At 37.4% G+C, this 18,726-nt stretch overlaps 1 long non-coding RNA gene across 2 annotated transcripts in view; it reads right to left on the reverse strand.

The window, feature by feature from the left end:
- Nucleotides 1–17,014: 17,014 nt before the first annotated feature.
- Nucleotides 17,015–18,726, reverse strand: part of LOC132647210 (uncharacterized) — a 253,174-nt gene continuing 251,462 nt past the window's right edge. For both annotated transcript variants that reach the window (XR_009585540.1, XR_009585541.1), the window contains one exon: nucleotides 17,015–17,562. This is a non-coding gene — a long non-coding RNA (uncharacterized LOC132647210). The remainder of the gene's footprint in view (nucleotides 17,563–18,726) is intronic.

Consider the following 18,726-nt stretch of genomic DNA (forward strand, 5'->3'; position numbering starts at 1 on the left):
TAATATTCCATTGTGTAGATGTACCACAATTTCTGCATCCATTCTTCAGTTGAGGGGAATCTGGGTTGTTTCCAGCTTCTGGCTATTACAAATAAAGCTGCTACAAACATGGTTGAGCAAATGTCCTTTTTGTGTACTTGAGCCTCTTTTGGATATATGCCCAGTAGTGGTATGGCTGGATCTTGAGGAAGCGCTATTCCTAGTTGTCTGAGAAAGCGCCAGATTGATTTCCAGAGTGGTTGTACAAGTTTACATTCCCATCAGCAGTGAAGAAGGGTTCCCCTTTCTCCACAACCTCTCCAGCATGTGTTGTCACTTGAGTTTTTGATCTTGGCCATTCTCATGGGTGTAAGGTGAAATCTCAGGGTTGTTTTGATTTGCATTTCCCTAATGGCTAGTGAGGTTGAGCATTTCTTTAAGTGCTTCTCTGCCATTCGGTATTCCTCTACAGAGAATTCTCTGTTTAGCTCTGTTCCCCATTTTTTAAGTGGATTACTTGGTTTGCTGCTTTTCAGCTTCTTTAGTTCTTTATATATACTGGATATGAGTCCTCTGTCAGATAAAGGGCTGGTTATTCCTTGTCTATACTTTAGAATTTTCACCATTTGTATAGAAACAGTAAACAAGTTCAATTATGAAAAGAAGTTACAATAATAGACATCAATACTTACATTTACCATCATCATTTAGAAGAGGAGCAGATGCAATTATGGGCCCTGTATCAATTTCTGAAGGGAATGTCATAAAAAAATGGGACAGTTGCTGTCACCATTGTCATCTATATAAGATATATTTTTTAAGAATCCCGAAATTCATTGATGGTGACATAATTCTTTACCTTGGAGAATGTTTGAAGGGTTTTTAATTAATCCATTCTTTTTAATTATTTTTCAAAAATAATAATTTCAATATCCAAGATATCTTACATATGCTTGGGGACCAGAGCAAAGAAATGAGACAAATGCAGCAGGCAATATTCTGGGAATCTTACCAGTGCTTACTTAGGAATACATCTGTCACACATACACATTTCCACATGTGTATATAGAATATGTATGCATGTGTATACTTGTTTAAGTGTGTATATGTATGTTTATATGCTTATATTTATATCTTTTTTTAATTTTATTTTTTTCTTTTCAGTTACATTTTATTAACTCTGTATCCCAGCTCTGTCCCGATCCCTCATTCCCTCTCAGTCCCTTTCTCCCTCCCTCATCTCCACCGTGCTCCTTTCCAAGTCCACTGATAGGGGAGGACCTCCTCCCCATTCATCTGATCTTGTTTTATCAGGTATCTTCAGGACTGGCTGCAAAGCCCTCCTCTGTGGCCTAACAGGACTGCTCCTCCCTTGGGGGGTGGGGAGGCCAGAGAGCCAGTCATTGAGTTCCTGTTAGAAATAGTCCTTGTTCCCCTCACTTTGGGAAACCAATTGGTTACTGAGCTACCACAGGCTACATCTGAGCGGAGGTTCTAGGTTATATCCATACATGGTCCTTGGTTGAATGTCAGTCTCAGAAAAGACCCTGTGCCCAGATATATTTGGTCCTTGTGGAGCTCCTATCCTTTCCCCATCAGACTAACTCCCCTTCTTTCTTATGATTCCCTGTACTCTGCCAAAGGTTTGGTCATGAGTCTTTGCTTTGAAAACACTGCTAGTTACAGTCTTTCAGATGCGCTCAGTAGACTCCTGTCATACATTCAATGCACATCCCATCTGTCTTTCCAAAAGAGGATTGATCATCTTATCCCATGTCTACTCTCTTGATTATCTTTTTTAGGTGTATAGATTTCATTATGTTTATCATATCTTATAGGTCTATATAAGTGAGTATATACCGTGTTTGTCTTTCTCCTTCTGGGATATTTCACTCAGAATGATCTTTTCTACATCCCACCATTTGCCTGCAAATTTTAGGATTTCCTCCTTTTTGATTGCTGAGTAGTATTCCATTGTGTAGAAATACCACAATTTCTGTACCCATTCTTCCATTGATGGACATCTGGGTTGTTTCCAGGTTCTGGCTATTACAAATAAAGCTGCTATAAACATGGTTGAGCAAGTATCCCTTTTGTGTACTTGAGCAAACTTTGGGTATATACCTAGCAATGGTATAGCTGGGTCTTGAGGAAGCACTATTCCTAATTGTCTTAGAAAGTGCCAGATAGCTTTCCAGAGTAGTTGTACCAGTTTACACTCCCAGCAGCAGTGGAGGAGAGTTCCTTTTTCTACACAACCTCTCCAGCATGTGTTGTCGCTTGAGATTTTCATTTTGGCCATTCTGATGGGTGTAAGGTGATATCTCAGGGTCGTTTTGATTTGCATTTCCCTGATGGCTAATGAGGATGACCATTTCTTTAAGTGTTTCTCTCCCATTTGATATTCCTCTGTTGAGAATTCTCTGTTTAGCTCTGGTCCCCATTTTTTTAATTGGATTACTTGGTTTCTGCTTTTCAGCTTCTTTAGTTCTTTGTATATACTGGATATAAGTCCTCTGTCAGATAAAGGGTTAGTGAAGATTCTTTCCCAATCTGTAGGCAGTTGTTTTGTTTTGATGATGGTGCCCTTTGCTTTACAGAAGCTTTTCAGTTTCATGAGGTCCCATTTATTGATTGTTGCTCTTAGAGCCTGTGCTGTTGGTGTTTTGTTCAGGAAGTTGTCTCCTGTGCCAATGAGTTCTAGGCTGTTCCCCACTTTTTTTTCCAATTGATTTAGAATATCTGGTTTTATGTTGAGGTCTTTGATCCACTTGGACTTTAGTTTTGTGCAGGGTGATAAATATGGATCTATTTTCATTTTTCTGCATGTAGACATCCAGTTGGTCCAGCTTCATTTGTTGAAGAAGCTGTCTTTTTTCCATTGAATGGATTTGGCTTCTTTGTCAATTATGGAGTATTCATAGGTGTGTGGGTTTATTTCTGGGTCTTCTATGCGGTTCCATTGATCCTCCTTTCTGTTTCTATGCCAATACCATGCAGTTTTTAGTACTGTTGCCCTGTAGTACAGCTTGAGATTAGGGATGGAGATACCTCAAGATGATCTGTTGTTGTACAGGATCGTTTTGGAGATTCTGGGTTTTTTGTTTCTCCATATGAAGCTGAGAATCTTTTTTTCAAGGTCTGTAAAGAATTGAGTTGGTATTTTGATGGGAATTGCATTGAATCTGCAGATTGCTTTTGGCAGGATGGCCATTTTCACAATGTTAATCCTACCAATCCATGAGCATGGGACATCTTTCCATCTTCTGATATCTTCTTCGATTTCTTTCTTCAAAGACTTAAAGTTTTTCTCAAACAGGTCTTTCACTTGCTTGGTTAGAGTCACACCAAGGTACTTTATGTTATTAGTGGCTATTATGAAGGGCGTTGTTTCCCTAATTTCTTTCTCAGCCTTTTTGTCTTTGGTATACAGGAGGGCTTCTGATTTTTTGAGTTGATTTTGTATCCTGCCCCTTTGCTGAAGGTGTTTATCAGCTGAAGGAATTCTCTGGTTGAATTTTTGGGGTCGCTCATGTATACTATCATATCATTTGCAAATAGTGACATTTTGACCTCTTCCTTTATGATTTGTATCCCCTTGATCTCCTAAAGTTGTCTTATTGCTCTGGTTAGGACTTCAAGTACTATGTTGAAGAGATATGGGGACAATGGGCAGCCTTGTCTTGTCCCCGATTTCAGTGGGATTGATTTAAGTTTCTCTCCATTGAGTTTGATGTTAGCTCTAGGCTTGCTGTATATTGCCTTTACTATCTTTAGGTATGTGCCTTGTATCCCTGATCTCTCCAAGACTTTAAACATGAATGGGTGTTGGACTTTGTCAAATGCTTTTTCGGCATCTAAGGAGATGATCATGTGGTTTTTCTCCTTCAGTTTGTTTATGTGGTGGATTACATTGATGGATTTCCGTATGTTGAACCCCCCTTGCATGCCTGGGATGAAGCCTACTCGGTCATGGTGGATGATATCTTTGATATGTTCTTGGATTCGGTTTGCAAGTATTTTATTGAGTATTTTTGTGTCAATGATCGAAAGAGAGATAGGTCTGAAGTTCTCTTTTTTGTTGGATCTTTGTGTGGTTTAAGGTATCAAGGTGACTGTGGCTTCATAGAATGAGTTTGGTAATATTTATATCTTTAATTAAAGTGTTTACAAGGAAAGTTTTTCCATATACCATTATAAGTGTTTGCCCCAATCCTGCTGTGATGCTATTTTCAATCTTGTGAAATCAGGATATGATGTCATCCTTCCAATCTTCTTATTAGTACTTACTGTTTTCCCTTACATGCTGGACCTTTTTTCCTAAGGAGGAACAGATAAAATCTTTAATTCTTCTGTATTATCTGCATCAGGAATGCAGAGACCAGCCCTTCTAGAGATCTGCAGGACTGCATTGACTACCAGATATAGTTTTTAAACCAGAAAGTGTTTTCAGTTCATAATGAACTACTTATAGTGTTGGCCAAAACTTTACATTTGTTCCTTGTCTATATTTTTGGATTTTCACCATTTTTATAGAAACTTTTAACAAGTTCAATGGTGAAAAAAAGATTATGATAATAGAACATCTATACTAACCTTTACTTTCATCTTTCATAAGAGGAGCAATTGCAATCTTGGGTCCTGTATCATTTTCTGAGGTGTACTTCTTCAAAGTAAGATAGATGTGATCTTGTTTTTCACTTTCCTTCATGTCTTCAATACCATATAGATTGTTCATGGAACCTGAAGCCTTCTTTCCTTGTGGGCAATACAGTGAGGTCTCATAAGAAAGTAAAACCATGTCCTCTCCAAATATTTTTGGTGAAATTTTAATCAGAAATGTGACCAGTGAAATCTGTGACAAAAATGGGTCACAAACAGAGTGTCTCTGACATTTTGCAATGTTGTAAATCAGATTTGATATATGAGTCTTGGAGGCTAAAATGTGCAGTGCAAAATTCTCAGATTCAGGTGTTATAAGATAATAGGTGAATATTTTTTGTTGGAAATGTAAAATTGATTTTGAGATCAGATATTAAAATATGAGCATAACAATGCATTTCTATAAAAAAGGATGGTTTCTAGAATTTTCCCCATTGCAATGGCTTGTATATTTTGTCTACCTGAGTAACTTTAATTCCACTTGTCACACTCATGGCTGAGCTTGTTGTGGAAGGATGTTCATAGAAAGACACAACCAAACAGGGAATGTGGACACCTCTGAATGTGGGCACCATCCTGCTGAAAGTTCCCATTAGGTGAGTGAAAAGGAAGAGACAGGCAAAGTCAATTGAGTAGCCACAGTCATGAGTCTCTGATTGCTCAAGGGCAGATGCAATGTTAACATCTTCATCCTCAGGTTCATTATATTGAGAGGCATTTGAAATAAGACCTATTTGGAGAGAACTGGATAATTAATGGATCTGCAATGCCTGTTCTATGGGATCCTATCTTTTTCTCCTGTCCTTTCATTCTACACACTTTGAGAAAAATAGTTTCTAAGTAATGCTTTCCTATAGTGTACTCCTTACTGGTCCAAGAACAATTGGTCTTTTAATAATAATTCAGAAACTCAAATACTGAGAATGAATATAACCATTTGACATCTATACTCTCTAAGCTTGGTATTTTATTATAACATACGGAAGATACGTACCATAAAAAATGTATACACCATAATTTCTCTAAACAAACCATAATTAGCAAAAAGAGGCCAGGGATATATTTACTCACACTAACCAGGCCTCAGAACAACCATATATATTCAAAGAAATCCCTATTGCCTTTGTTTAATTGAGGAAACCACTTTGGAGTTCACACAATCCTTAGGGATAACATCAGGATTCAGTCTTGATTGCTGGACTCTTAGTCCCTGTTTTCTTATTATTTCACATTTGCTCTCAGTGGGTTAGCTTAAGGAGAAGATATTTTAAATCACAATTGATGAAGGACTGAATCTTTGAGCTCAAATACCCACTTACATTCTAATGACTTAAAATGCACCAATGATTCTTCTTTCCCAGAATATAAATCAAGGGTATATTTATTTTAAAACAAAACAAAACCAAAACAAAACCAAATCAGACTATCCGGTAATCCTCTATTCCTTTCTCTTCTTAAAGAATTGTTTACACTATGCATAAACTATATGCCTCTAAGTCCACTGATAGGGAAGGTCCTTCTCCCCTTCCATCTGACCCTAGCTTCTCAGGTCTCATCAAGACTGGCTGCAATGTCCTTTTCTGTGGCCTAACAAGGCTGTTCCTCTTTTGTGATGGGGGGAGGTCAGAGAGCCAGCCACTGAATTCATGTCAGGGAGGAGATGAGGGTGGGAGAGAGTGGGAGGGAATGAGGGAGAGGGCTGCAGCTAGGACACAAAGTAAATAAAATGTAATTAATATAAAAACATAAAAATTTAATTAAGAAATATGTATGTCTCATTACCTTTTCTTGACAATATCCTGTCCTAATTCTAAATCAGGCATCCAGAACATAACTGGGGCTAGGCAAGCAGGTAAAGTATTGTCAGTCATCATATTTTTTTCTGAATTTCTCTCACTTTTATTTAACATTCTGAACATCTGTATCATGAGAAAGGCATTCACATGTGGTAGTTGCTCTAGAAGGCTGAATACAGAAAAAAATTATTTCAGAACAATAAATTTTACTTATTAATTTGTAAAAATGAAGAATGGGAACAGCATAATTTTATCTTATTCATGGTTTTATGAAAATAAAATGAAAGTATGAATGTGCTTTGAATATTTCACCAAATTTAGAAAAAAAGACAAATTTAACTGCTGTATAAATGCTGAGATTATAACCATGGGTTAGTGTGACTCAACATATGTCTCTTTTTAAAACGTCTTTCTTATGTGTGAACAATTGACAATTTTGTTGTCAGGAAGTACTTTTAGTAAGTAATTCTGTGACATATAATCTAATGTGTCTAAGCAAACATTATGTCTATTTTGGTTGATGTTGTTCAAGAAATTAACAAGTCATTACCTCCTTAAATCAGCAAATTTCTCCTCTTCTTTGACTTGGCCCAGGACACCAAGCTACGTGTCATATAGTCCCGATGTCATCAAACTTCCTTCAATACTTTGAACAAACTTTATATACGTAGAAAAGAAAGATTTTGTGGAAAAATACAAGTCACAGAAATTATTCAAACTGCTTGAAATCATGTTTAGTCAAAACTTTTGTCATAGCTCTGAACCTACCCCCTAGTTAGAACCTTGATTGACATGCAGGTCCACTAAGTTTGGCCCATCAAAACTAGAAACCTAAAAGCAGATTATCAGTAGTGCTGGGATTTCAGAGATATATCTTTTTGGCTCAAAGGGTCTCTAGTGGATAACTGAGAAACTAGCACACACTGAAGGGACCAAAACCTCAGTTTAACTCCTATTTTTAAATGACATAAACATACACATTATGGTAAATTCTTCAGGTCAAAGATTCTTTGCCTCTAACCTTAATGGTTCTAAATCAAGAGAGCTAACTGCATGTGCCCATGTCCTCATATGAAAAGGCTGAGTGAGATTGGACTTACTCTCTTGTACTTTATGCTTTGAAACTAAGTGGTTCTAGTGATATTCTGTAAGTGGTGGAGGAAATGGAATGCATATCTTTGTATAATGACTATAAACAAATATCAGAATACTGGGAATGTGACACTTTGTGATCCAGAGGAAAACATAATGGAATGAATGTGTGATCTCAGTGCTCAGGAGAGGAAAACAAAATCTCAAGTTAGAGTTCAACCCAGGAGATACAGCAATAATATGGATTATTCTTTGTTGGGAAAAAGCAAGTGGAACCTCCATGCTTAGTCATTCAAAAACAGGGAGAAGATTTCAAACCACATTGACAGTTTCCAGACATGCCATTTGTACAGGTCTTACAGATTTAACTTTCAGTAAATGCACAAAGCTATTCTTATGAGTATTCCAATAATTTTAGACCATGTACCAGACATGTTCTGAAGTACTTGGGATAGATCAGTGAAGAAACTATACCAGTCACCATCTCTGTACATCGTAACTATACGAGATGCACATAATCCACTTTGACAATTTGTATTGTTCAACATTTTTTTAAAAGAATGGCTATCATTGTTTGCAAACAGAAAATACTCCAGCTGTTGCTGGATTAGATAGTCTGGGAGGGATGATTAGCATATTTTCCTGAAGTCATTGAACATATATATATATATGTATATATATATATTTTTTCTTATTAGTTACATTTTGTTAACTCTGTATACCAGCTGTATCCTGCTCCCTCATTCCTTCCCCAATCCCACCCTCCCTCCCTCATCTCCTCCCAGCCCCTTTCCAAGTCCACTGATAGGGGAGGACCTCCTCCGCTTTCATCTGACCCTGTTTTATCAGGTATCTTCAGGACTGGCTGCAAAGTCCTCCTCTGTGGCCTAACAGTACTGCTCCTCCCTTGTGGGGTGGGGAGTTCAAAGAGCCAGTCATTGAGTTCCTGTTAGAAATAGTCCTTGTTCCCCTTACTAGAACATGCTTATCCTCTGAGGATCACTGGACCAAAATATACCAAAGAAAATTGCTGTTGAGCCACTGCATATACACAGCTCCTAGCAAGTTCTATGTGGTGCTGACACCATATTTATTAACAGGTTAAACTAGTTACTGAGAATGTGACATGATATTATGAGAGAAAATTTAGAAAATTGAGAGTTTATTACTGTACGTATTCTTATATAATCAAATCAGTCGGTTGAGTACCTCATACAGGCAATATCCTTTATTTAAGAGCTATGGCTTACTTGGTCTATTGTAAACTCTTTCTGAACTGTTGCCATTTATCATGTAGCCAGGTCATAATGAGGGTCATGAAAATATTGTATATTAGAGATGATTAATTTCATAAATATGTGTGTAGCCTTTAGACTATTAATAAATGGGACTGGAGAGATGATCTGCAGTTAAGAGCACTGGCTGCTCTTCCAGAGGATGTTGGGTTCAATTCCCAACATCCACATGACAACTCCTAACTGTATGTAATTCCTGCTCCAGGGGTCCGAACCATTCACACACATACATAACACCAATGTACATAAAAGGAAAAAAATAAATTAAAAATGAATGTTAATGTACTTAGCATCAATATGAATTGTTACTCTATTGTAATGTTTCTTCTTCAATTTCTACTTCAATGTTTCTTCTTCTAAATTTTTTGAATTTATCTTTATTATTTCATAACTCATTTTTGCATAAGTCATTTTAATTTTCAGAAATCAAAGTTCAAATAGGTCTTTGACAATAAGATTAAAGAGCACTATTCCTAATTGTCTGAGAAAGCGCCAGATTGATTTCCAAAATGGTTGTACAAGTTTACATTTCCCACAAAAAATAGAGGAGGGTTTCTCTTTCTCCACAACCTCTTCAGCAGGTGTTGTCACTTGAGTTTTTTTAATTTTTTTTACTGTTAGTTACATTTTATTAACTCTGTATCCCACCTGTATCTGCTCCCTCATTCCCTCCCAAACCCTACCGCTCTCCCTCATCTCCTCCCTGCCCCTTTCCAAGTCCACTGATTAGGGAGGACCTCCTCCTCCTTCATCTGATCCTGTTTTATCAGGTATCTTCAGAACTGGCTACAAAGTCCTTTTATGTAAGGTGAAATCTCAGGGTTGTTTTCATTTGCATCTCTCTGATGGCTAAGGATGTTGAGAATTTCTTTAAGTGTTTCTCTGACATTCTATATTCCTCTACAGAGAATTCTCTGTTTAGCTCTGTACCCCATTTTTAATTGGATTACTTGATTTATTGCTTTTTAAATTTTTTAGTTTGTTATATATTCTGGATATCAGCCCTCTGTCAGATATAGGATTGGTGAAGAACCTTACCCAGTCTGTAAGCTGTTGTTCTGTTCTGAGGACAATATCTTTTGATTTACAGAAGCTTTTCAGTTTCATGAGGTCCCATTTATTGATTGCAAGATCTAGCTATACCACTCCTAGGTATATATCCAAAAGATGTTCAAGTACACAACAAGGACACTTGTTCAACCATGTTTGTAGCAGTTTTATTCCTAATAGTCAGAATCTGGAAACACTCCAGATGTCCATCAACGGAGGAATGGATACAGAAATTGTGGTACATTTACACAATGGAATACTACTCAGCAATTAAAAACAAGGAAATCATGAAATTTGCAAGCAAATGGTGGGATCTAGAAAAGATCATCCTGAATGAGGTATCCCAGAAGCAGAAAGACACACACGCTATAGATCACTTATAAGTGGATACTAGACCTATAAGATAGGATAAATATACTAAAATCTGTACACCTAAAGGAGGAGGACCCAGGTAATATGATCAATCCTCACTTAGAAAGGCAAATGGGATGAACATTGGAAGTATGGGAAAACAAATGACAGGACAGAAGCCTACCACAGAGAGCCTCTGAAAGACTCTACCTAGCAGTGTATCAAAGCAGATGCTGAGACTCATAACTGAACCTTGGGCAGAGTGCAGGGAATCATAATAAAGAAGGTGAAGTTAGTATGATCTGGAGAGGACAGGAGCTCTACAAAGACCAAGTATATCTGGGCATAGGGGTCTTTTCTGAGACTGATTCTCCAATCAAGGTGCATGCATGGATATAATCTAGAACTCCTGCTAGGACGGAACTCATGACAGCTCAGTATCCAAGTGGGTACCCTAATAAGGGGAACAGGGACTGTTTCTGACATGAACTCTGTAGCTGGCTCTTTGACCTCCCCCCCCCCAGGGGAGGAGCAGCCTTTCTAGAGCACAGAGGAGGACATTGCAGCCAGTCCTGAAGAAACCTGATGAGCTAGGGTCATATGGAAGGAAAGGAGGACCTCCCCTATCAGTGGATTTAGAGAGGGGTAGGGAGGGGATGAGGGAGGGATAGTGGGTTTAGAAGGGAATGAGAGAGGAGGCTACATCTGGGACATAAATAAACTGTAATTAATATAAAAATTTAATTAAAAAACACAGAAAAAAATTAAAAAGCAAGCATATCCAAAAATGACCACATACAGGAAATGTTTCTTCTGTGATGTGACAAAAAATTAAAAAGTGTCCAAAGGTCATAATAGTGAAGGAAAAACAGATGGAGCAGCCATTTCAGACAAAAGTTAAAGTCAGTGTTTGAAGGTGGGAACAGTTACAATCAATAAGCAAATAGAGTTCTAGGTAAGCCCTCAAATATGTTTTGAAGATAGAATAATTGAAAAAAAATACTTGTTTATTGTTTAAACATTTATACATTCTAAAGTTGGGCAAAGAGTATTGAGGAGGAAGGATAGACATAAATTTTGAAGGAAAGAAAGTGAGGAGGCAAAAGACACAAAGTTTGTTTGAAAAATGTATAAAGTAGCATATTATTGTTTTATTTAGCAAAATTGTATATAAATCACATACGTTTATTTGTTTTAAATATACATAAATATTAAAATTTGGGTGAGCAATGCTCCGTACTATCCAAAAACCAGGCATGAAAAATCACACTTGATGTTGTTCAAAGGATTCTAAGAGAGTCTCCAAAGTGTACATGCTACTGTTGCTACCCTTGGTTACCTCACAGAAGTTGAAGATACGTCTCTATTGCTGAAGACACCATGCATTTCAGACTTAGGAGCTGGAAGATCTAAATCAGGTCTGACATGTAAATCTCCTCCCTGTGGACTAGGTTTAACAGTATTAAAAGGTGCTATGTAAGCTACAGTAGGGGCTGGGGACAGAAAACAACTACCTATGAACCACAACAATGACAAGTATAATTTCTCAGCAGCAGAAAACAATGCCTGGTACTGGAAACCTTGCAACTAACGTCATGCCTCTTAGAGGAGAAGGCCTTATTTTAACAGTATTCTAAATATTTAAGCTAATACTCACAGATAATGTAGCCCTTACCTATTCATCAAAGATATTCATCTGCAATGGATGGAGACTATTACATAAAACTCAGCTGTTCAAAATACAGAAAACAAATATTCCCATTGTTCCTAGCCCAATGGACACACATACAATGTAACTCCAGAACATGTGGTCTAGAAAAGATTAGTTAAAAAAGTCAGAGAGATTATAAAGTAGAAGATCCAGAAATCTGCATTAAACCTGGGTCTCCTAGAATCGAAGGGCAGGCTTCATTTCAGTTTATGGTAGTCCAATAATATTGTTCCTTCAACAATCCCTGACCAAAAACATCATCCAAGTTAGAAACACTAACTTGAAACATGGAAATTTAATGATGTCAAACTCAAGACAAAGAACTATATGCAGATAAATATTATTGAGAAAATTTATCTTTCCCAAAGATAAACCTGTAATTGATAATCCAATTTCAAATGGTTAGCTCAGAAATAATTCACATAGCACCAACCACAAGTGGACTCATCAGCATGTTTGAACATATTTATGAATTTATATGTGTCAGTATAATAACAATGAAATAAAATTGGCCATGTATTTGAGAGGAAGTGGGAGTATGTGGGAAAACAACCTTAGAGCAAGAAAAAGGAGGTCATAATTTGATGTAATGGAATTTTATTTTAATAATATAAAATAATATGAAATAAATCATTTTATTTAGCTGAAGGGATATCTCAGTGATTAATAATACCTGATTCACAGTCATGAGGACCTGCATTTGGATACCAATATTTTATGTGTGTGTGTGTGTGTGTGTGTGTGTGTGTGTGTGTAAGAGAGAGAGAGAGAGAAAGACAGACAGACAGAGAGAAAGAGAGAGAGAGACAGAGAGGAAGATAATGAGATCTTACTAGGATGTGTAGAGAGGATATATGTGAAGGAGACATGTACTTAGTACTGAGGAAAAAAACCCGCTTCTCAGAATAAGCTAGGGAGTGGCAGAGAATGAACACTGAGAGCAAAAGCCATGTGTTAGGGATGCTGCCAGGTGACACTTACATGCATGTGTAAAATGACCCTCAATGTGTTATTATTATTTTGAAGTAATATATGTTCCATGTATCCTTGTTTGTCCCATGAGAAGGATGAAAGACACTTATTTACATTACAGTTCATTATGGCTGGTTTATGCTCAATTCCATATTCCTTATGATGTGAACATCAGAGGAACCTTATTGCTTAATAGATGTCTACCAATTACATTATTCAGAGCACTCCTGAGTGTAGATGATGCAAGAACTCTCCCTACCTTTGAGACAGATGCGACCCCAAGAACACATCATTGTTCAGGTTTACATAGTCTCCGTGATCCAGTTTTTGTTTTAAGATTTGGCATGATGTCATGTTTGGTTATATTATAAAAATGCCCTCAGTGTTTGGATATCTTTTGTTGATGAGGGACAGCATGTCCTGAGAGGAAGAAAAGGATGTATCTGTCACTTAATCTACAGCACAGGGCACTATTTGCTTCTTACGAACCAGACCAGCAGTACTCAGAGTTGCAATGCAAAACCTGGCATGGGTGAAGAGGAACTTGAACTGATCTTGTTCCTCTATCTTTTGTTGTATTCATACCACCTTAATGTTAACCCTGAAATCTTAGGCAACATTTCTGTAAGACTATGCAATATAAGTAAAGTGATTAAATCTAACTTTTCCAATACCTGGTTTCTGCTGAATAGCTCACTTTTAACTTTCTATTCTGAAGCCAGTGCCTTGATGCCCAAAAATTTCTTGACCTGATAATAGAGTTTAAAAGGGAGGTGTGGAAGATGACAATGAAGCCACTCCTGATGAGATCTGATAGACTAAGATCAGAAGTAAGGAGAGGAGGACCTCCCCTTCAGTAGACTTGGGGAGGGGCATGTGTGAAGAAGGGGGTAGGAGGGTGGGATTGGAAGGGGAGGAGTGAGGGGCTTATGGGGAGATACAAAGTGAATAAAGTGTCATTAATAAAAATAAAAATAAAAAATAAAAAAAGGAGGACTGTTGAAGAAGCAGATTTTGTCCTTAGAACAGCCAGAGAAGAACCATGTACAACCTACCACAACTGCTGTGGGCAGATTGCCATCCTCACAAGTGACAGACAGATCTTTTCCAAAAAGTTTTCCTTATCAGTTGGCTGGGCTCTGCACACTTGGTCCTGGTGAGACACAGAGCCCTTGTAGAACAATGAAGATATGAAAGGCCATCTTTTTGTAACACCTTTTCCCTCCACATCTAAAGAGGGGATGAGATTATTACATGGAGTAGTATAATTTATACAACTTAAAAAAATTTCATTTACAAAATGTAACTTTTGTTACTCATACAAAGGGAATAATTTACAAAATTCCCCACATTTTAGAATTTATCAGTCATCCTGTAGTGTGTGTATATTCATCTTTATACTGTACACTGTCATTAAACTTAGAGACATGATCTGACTTTTGTTTAGTGGGAATTCTCACAAGATGATGCTGGATAGCCACCACATTGTATCAAGAAGTACTTGATTTGTAGTTGAAGAAGCTTCCTGAGTGATAAGTACAGTCTGTTGCCTCAGTGGTCATATACTTCTTCATAGCCACTTTCACCAGTATTCACATTAAGCAGTTTTCTATTGTCCTCAATTGCCACAATGTATTTTTCCCATTCTTAGTTTTCTTGCTGAGTCACTATGCATACTCAATAAGAAGTTCAACTGTGTGTGCATGTGTGTGTGTGTGAGTGTATACATATATATATATGTAACTAAGTTTTTTAAAAGACAAGAAATTACAAACAATCAAGGGGGTATATGCAATGTTTGGGAGAAAGGAGAGCAAAGAAAAAATAATGAAAGTATAATTTGAAAAAATATTTAAATATATTCAAAGGCTTCAGTACATAAATATTAGGTCCATTTGTAGTCCAGATGCAAGTCTAAAAGACACACATGAAACATGCTTGTTGTGTGACTTGAAATGAGATTAGAGACTGAGCCAGAAGACTAAGACCATTTCTTCTCAAGCCCAGAACAGATTATCTTTAATTCCATAATATAACTTTTTTTGTATCTTTCATTGCAGGTTTGCCTACCTGCAGTTATTAGAGCATTTTGTGCTCTGATCATGAAACCCATGAAATAAGAAACATATGAGGATCCAGGTCTTAGAAATCATATTCTCATGGGAGCAAAGATGTGAACACACACAATTATGTGTACACAGTGCCTTGACATTCCAGCCTGTGGTGATTATCTGCCTAAAAGAATGAAATGAAAAGTTCTCCTTAAAAATAAGGTGAGTCTTGACATCAAAATTCAGAGTTCTCTGTGGTAGGTTCCTGTCCTGTTCCCTGCTTTCTCCCTCTTCTAATGTCCATTCTCTTTGCCTTTCTGAATGAGGATTGAGCCCCTTACCCAGAGTCTTCCTTCTTGATTAGTTTCTTTAGTTTCTGTACATATTTTAGTATGTTTGTCCTATATTATATATTATATGTCTAATATCCACTTATGAGTGAGTATATACCCTGTGTGTCTTTATGCTTCTGGAATACAACACTCAGGATGATCTTTTCCAGTTCCCACCATTTGCCTGAAAATTTCATGATTTTCTTGTTTTCAATTGCTGAGTAGTATTCCATTGTGTAAATGTACCACAATTTGTATCCATTCCTCAACTGAGAGGCTTCTGGGTTGTTACAAAACAAACATTTAAAATATCAGTAAGCTAGTGAAATGGCTCAGAAAATAAAGAGCTTGATTCCAACTGTGATGACCTGAGTTTCATCTTTGGAACCCACTTTGTGGAAGGAGAGAACTGATTCTCACAAATTGTTTGTTAACCTCCATACATGTACTGTGATACATGCACATGGGACATGACACAGAATCACAAATAAATGTAAGTTATATACAACACCAATAACCAAAAAAAAAAAAAAATTGAGTTCTCTTTAGCCTGACCTGGGCTTTATTATTTTATGTTTTGGCTTTCTACAGTGCCTCTTTTCCAAGCAAGAAAATGACACTAAGCTTTGAAAAATTATGCATAATAGAAGTAGAAACTGAGAAAGGGCACTTGAAGGAAGCAAGAACTCATTGCTTTGTTACTGTTTTCTTGCAGAATCACTCGGCTTTAGAATGAATCGTCCCTGATCATTTGAGTTGAGAAGGTTAACATACAGCCCAGGTAGGTTGGGAAAAGCTGTGATACTTCTTAATTTTTGTCAATTGAAGGTATTTCGGATGTTGCTCATAATAACATTATGTGGGATCTCATGTTCTATGGGAAGACAATGTGAAAATGAAGTTAATGGTAACGAATGTGAGAAACCTGCTAATATGATTTAGCATGCACTGTTGTATATTATTTCTCCTTGTGCTTCTGTGTGGCAGCCTAATTTGAGTTAATGGAAAATTGGAGTGCACATCTGAGCAGTGGAATTAGGCCCCTTAGCTCTGGCTATAGTCTAAAATTTGTTGTTTCAGAAACTGACCCTGGCAATTCTACAGCAGAGGTCTCTGACCCTGAGAAACTCCGTGCAACCATGGTAACCAGACAGCAGTCTCTGTGTAACCCTGAGTGAATCCTCATATGTTTTGGCTAAGTAAAATTGCCTCCATGAGAAACTGCTTGTACTTTTCTGTTATGCAAGTGTTGGTTTTACTATTATTATATTGACACCTAGATCAAAGCCTAGACTTGATGTCCTTCTTTGTGTCACCCTGTGTCTCTACCCCCAGCCCTAGCTCAGGTGGTATTCAGGTGTCACTGCTGGCCAGTGACACTTCTGGACAAAGTAGACTGTACACTCTAGAGCATTAGGACTCTGTCTGGGATAATCTGATAAGGTAAGGATGTGCAACTGAGAACTTATAAATGTTGGGGAGAAAAATTTTAACTTTTCAATTTTCACTTTGTTTGGAGAATCAAGGTCCATCAATGTACTACGTGTGTGTGTCAGGAGGGAGGGGGGCTTTTGCTGTGTGTCTCTTTGACAGTTTTAAGGTCTACTTGTTTCAACCTTGATATCAGCAAGATTTTTGCATCAAAAGAATCTATTTTTAAGTTACAAAATATTTATTTTTATTTTTATAATTATTATTTACAATTTTTCACTTTGTATCCCAATTGTAGCCCCCTCCTTCATCTCCTCCTGGTTTCACCCTCCCTCTCTCTTCCTCCCCTACACCTCTTCTGTAGTCCACTGAATAGTGGAAGGTCTCTTCCCCTACTGTCTGACTCTAGCTTATCACGTCTCATCAGAACTGCCTGGATCCTCTTCCTCTGTGGGCTGCCAAAGTCACCACACCAGGCAGAAATGATAAATGGAACAGGCAATAGAGTTCATATTAGAGACTGCCTCTTCTCCCCTTACTGGGAAACCCACATGTTTACTAAGCTATCTATGGGTTACATCTGAACAGGGGGTCTAGGTCCTTTTTATATATGGTCTTTGGTGAATGTATCTTTCTCTGCAGTCCCCTCTGGGGCCTGCTTTTTTCAGTTTTGTGGGTCTCCTTGTGTGGCTCCTGTCCCCTCTGGGTTCTTTTGTATCCCCCGTCTTCCATAAGATTCCCTGTGCTCTGTTCAGGATTCTCAGGACTAGTAAAGTGGAATGGCTTCTGCTTCTTCCTGTTGCTGTTCTTTCTGACAATGGTCAGGTTGATGCTGGTTTTCTGTAAAAAACACATATAGCATTATGAACACACAGCAGTTTTTTTTTTTTAACACTTGTTGGGGGCATGACCCTGGGAGAGTGAGCCCTAAAAATGAGGCAGATGAAAGTTGCATGCAATAGCCAACTTCATTCAGAGAATCAGACAAGGTATATCCTAAGGGTTAAGAAGAGTCACGTGAATAAAGTATACAACCACAAGGACAAACTGCATAGGGCAAAAACATGTTTTTCCAAAGAGGCATATGAATAACAACAGTTGAAACAAACTCAGGCATATCTGCTATACTCAGGAGGAGAGTTAAAACTGATTCAAAAAACAATTCAGTGTTTTCAAGTAAACTGAGGTCGCAAGACTTCAGTTTTGTTTTCTTGAAGTTTTCAGGTAAGCTTTCAGAATTCCCTTTGGAAAACTCCATTCTTGTACGGTATTCTTACAGACAGTGACTCTAGACTAGAATTAAGGCCTAAAGATACTCCTTTGGGTCTCCCTTAAGGGGATGTGAGGGTGAAACTGGGATGAAATAGGCTGGAATCAGGCTGTAATGAGATAAAATAAATGAATGGGAGAAAAAAGACCAGACATTATTGGCACATCTCTGCATTTTCTGTACTCATTTGATTATGACAGTGAGGAGGAAGACCCTTACATTCCTGGACTCAATAGCAATACCCTTTGCCATTAAAAAACAAAATATAAATAAAAGAGTAAAGATTTTGGGTAGATTTTGCCCTGGATATTATCGAATTTATAAAAACTCTGAAAATATTATAGAAAATAATGATAACTTAGCTTCACTTTACTTAGAATCATCAAGAATGTCTCCACAGACTATTTTCAGGATACAGGAGAAAGGTCTGAATAACAAAAAAATGTTTTCTGATCTCCAACTGATGTAATTACTGTCACTTGTCTGAGAATCACTATGTCTTAGAACTTCACATTTTCTGTAGGTTTTAAAAGGTCAGCTTTGTAAGCATACTTTGTGGTCTACCATTTATAAGTCTTAGCCAAATGCTTCCGATAATTTTATTACTATTACTAATTTGTCAATAATCTGGTGAAAAATGCTTGAAAATTGTAAAATAAGGAATAGTAGGCAGTTCAGACAGAAAGGTTACAAAAAGTGACCCTGATCTCTCATTCAATTGGTAAAAATACTCA

This window comes from Meriones unguiculatus, chromosome 14 (genome assembly GCF_030254825.1).
Source record: "Meriones unguiculatus strain TT.TT164.6M chromosome 14, Bangor_MerUng_6.1, whole genome shotgun sequence".
Taxonomy (NCBI): Eukaryota; Metazoa; Chordata; class Mammalia; order Rodentia; family Muridae; genus Meriones; species Meriones unguiculatus.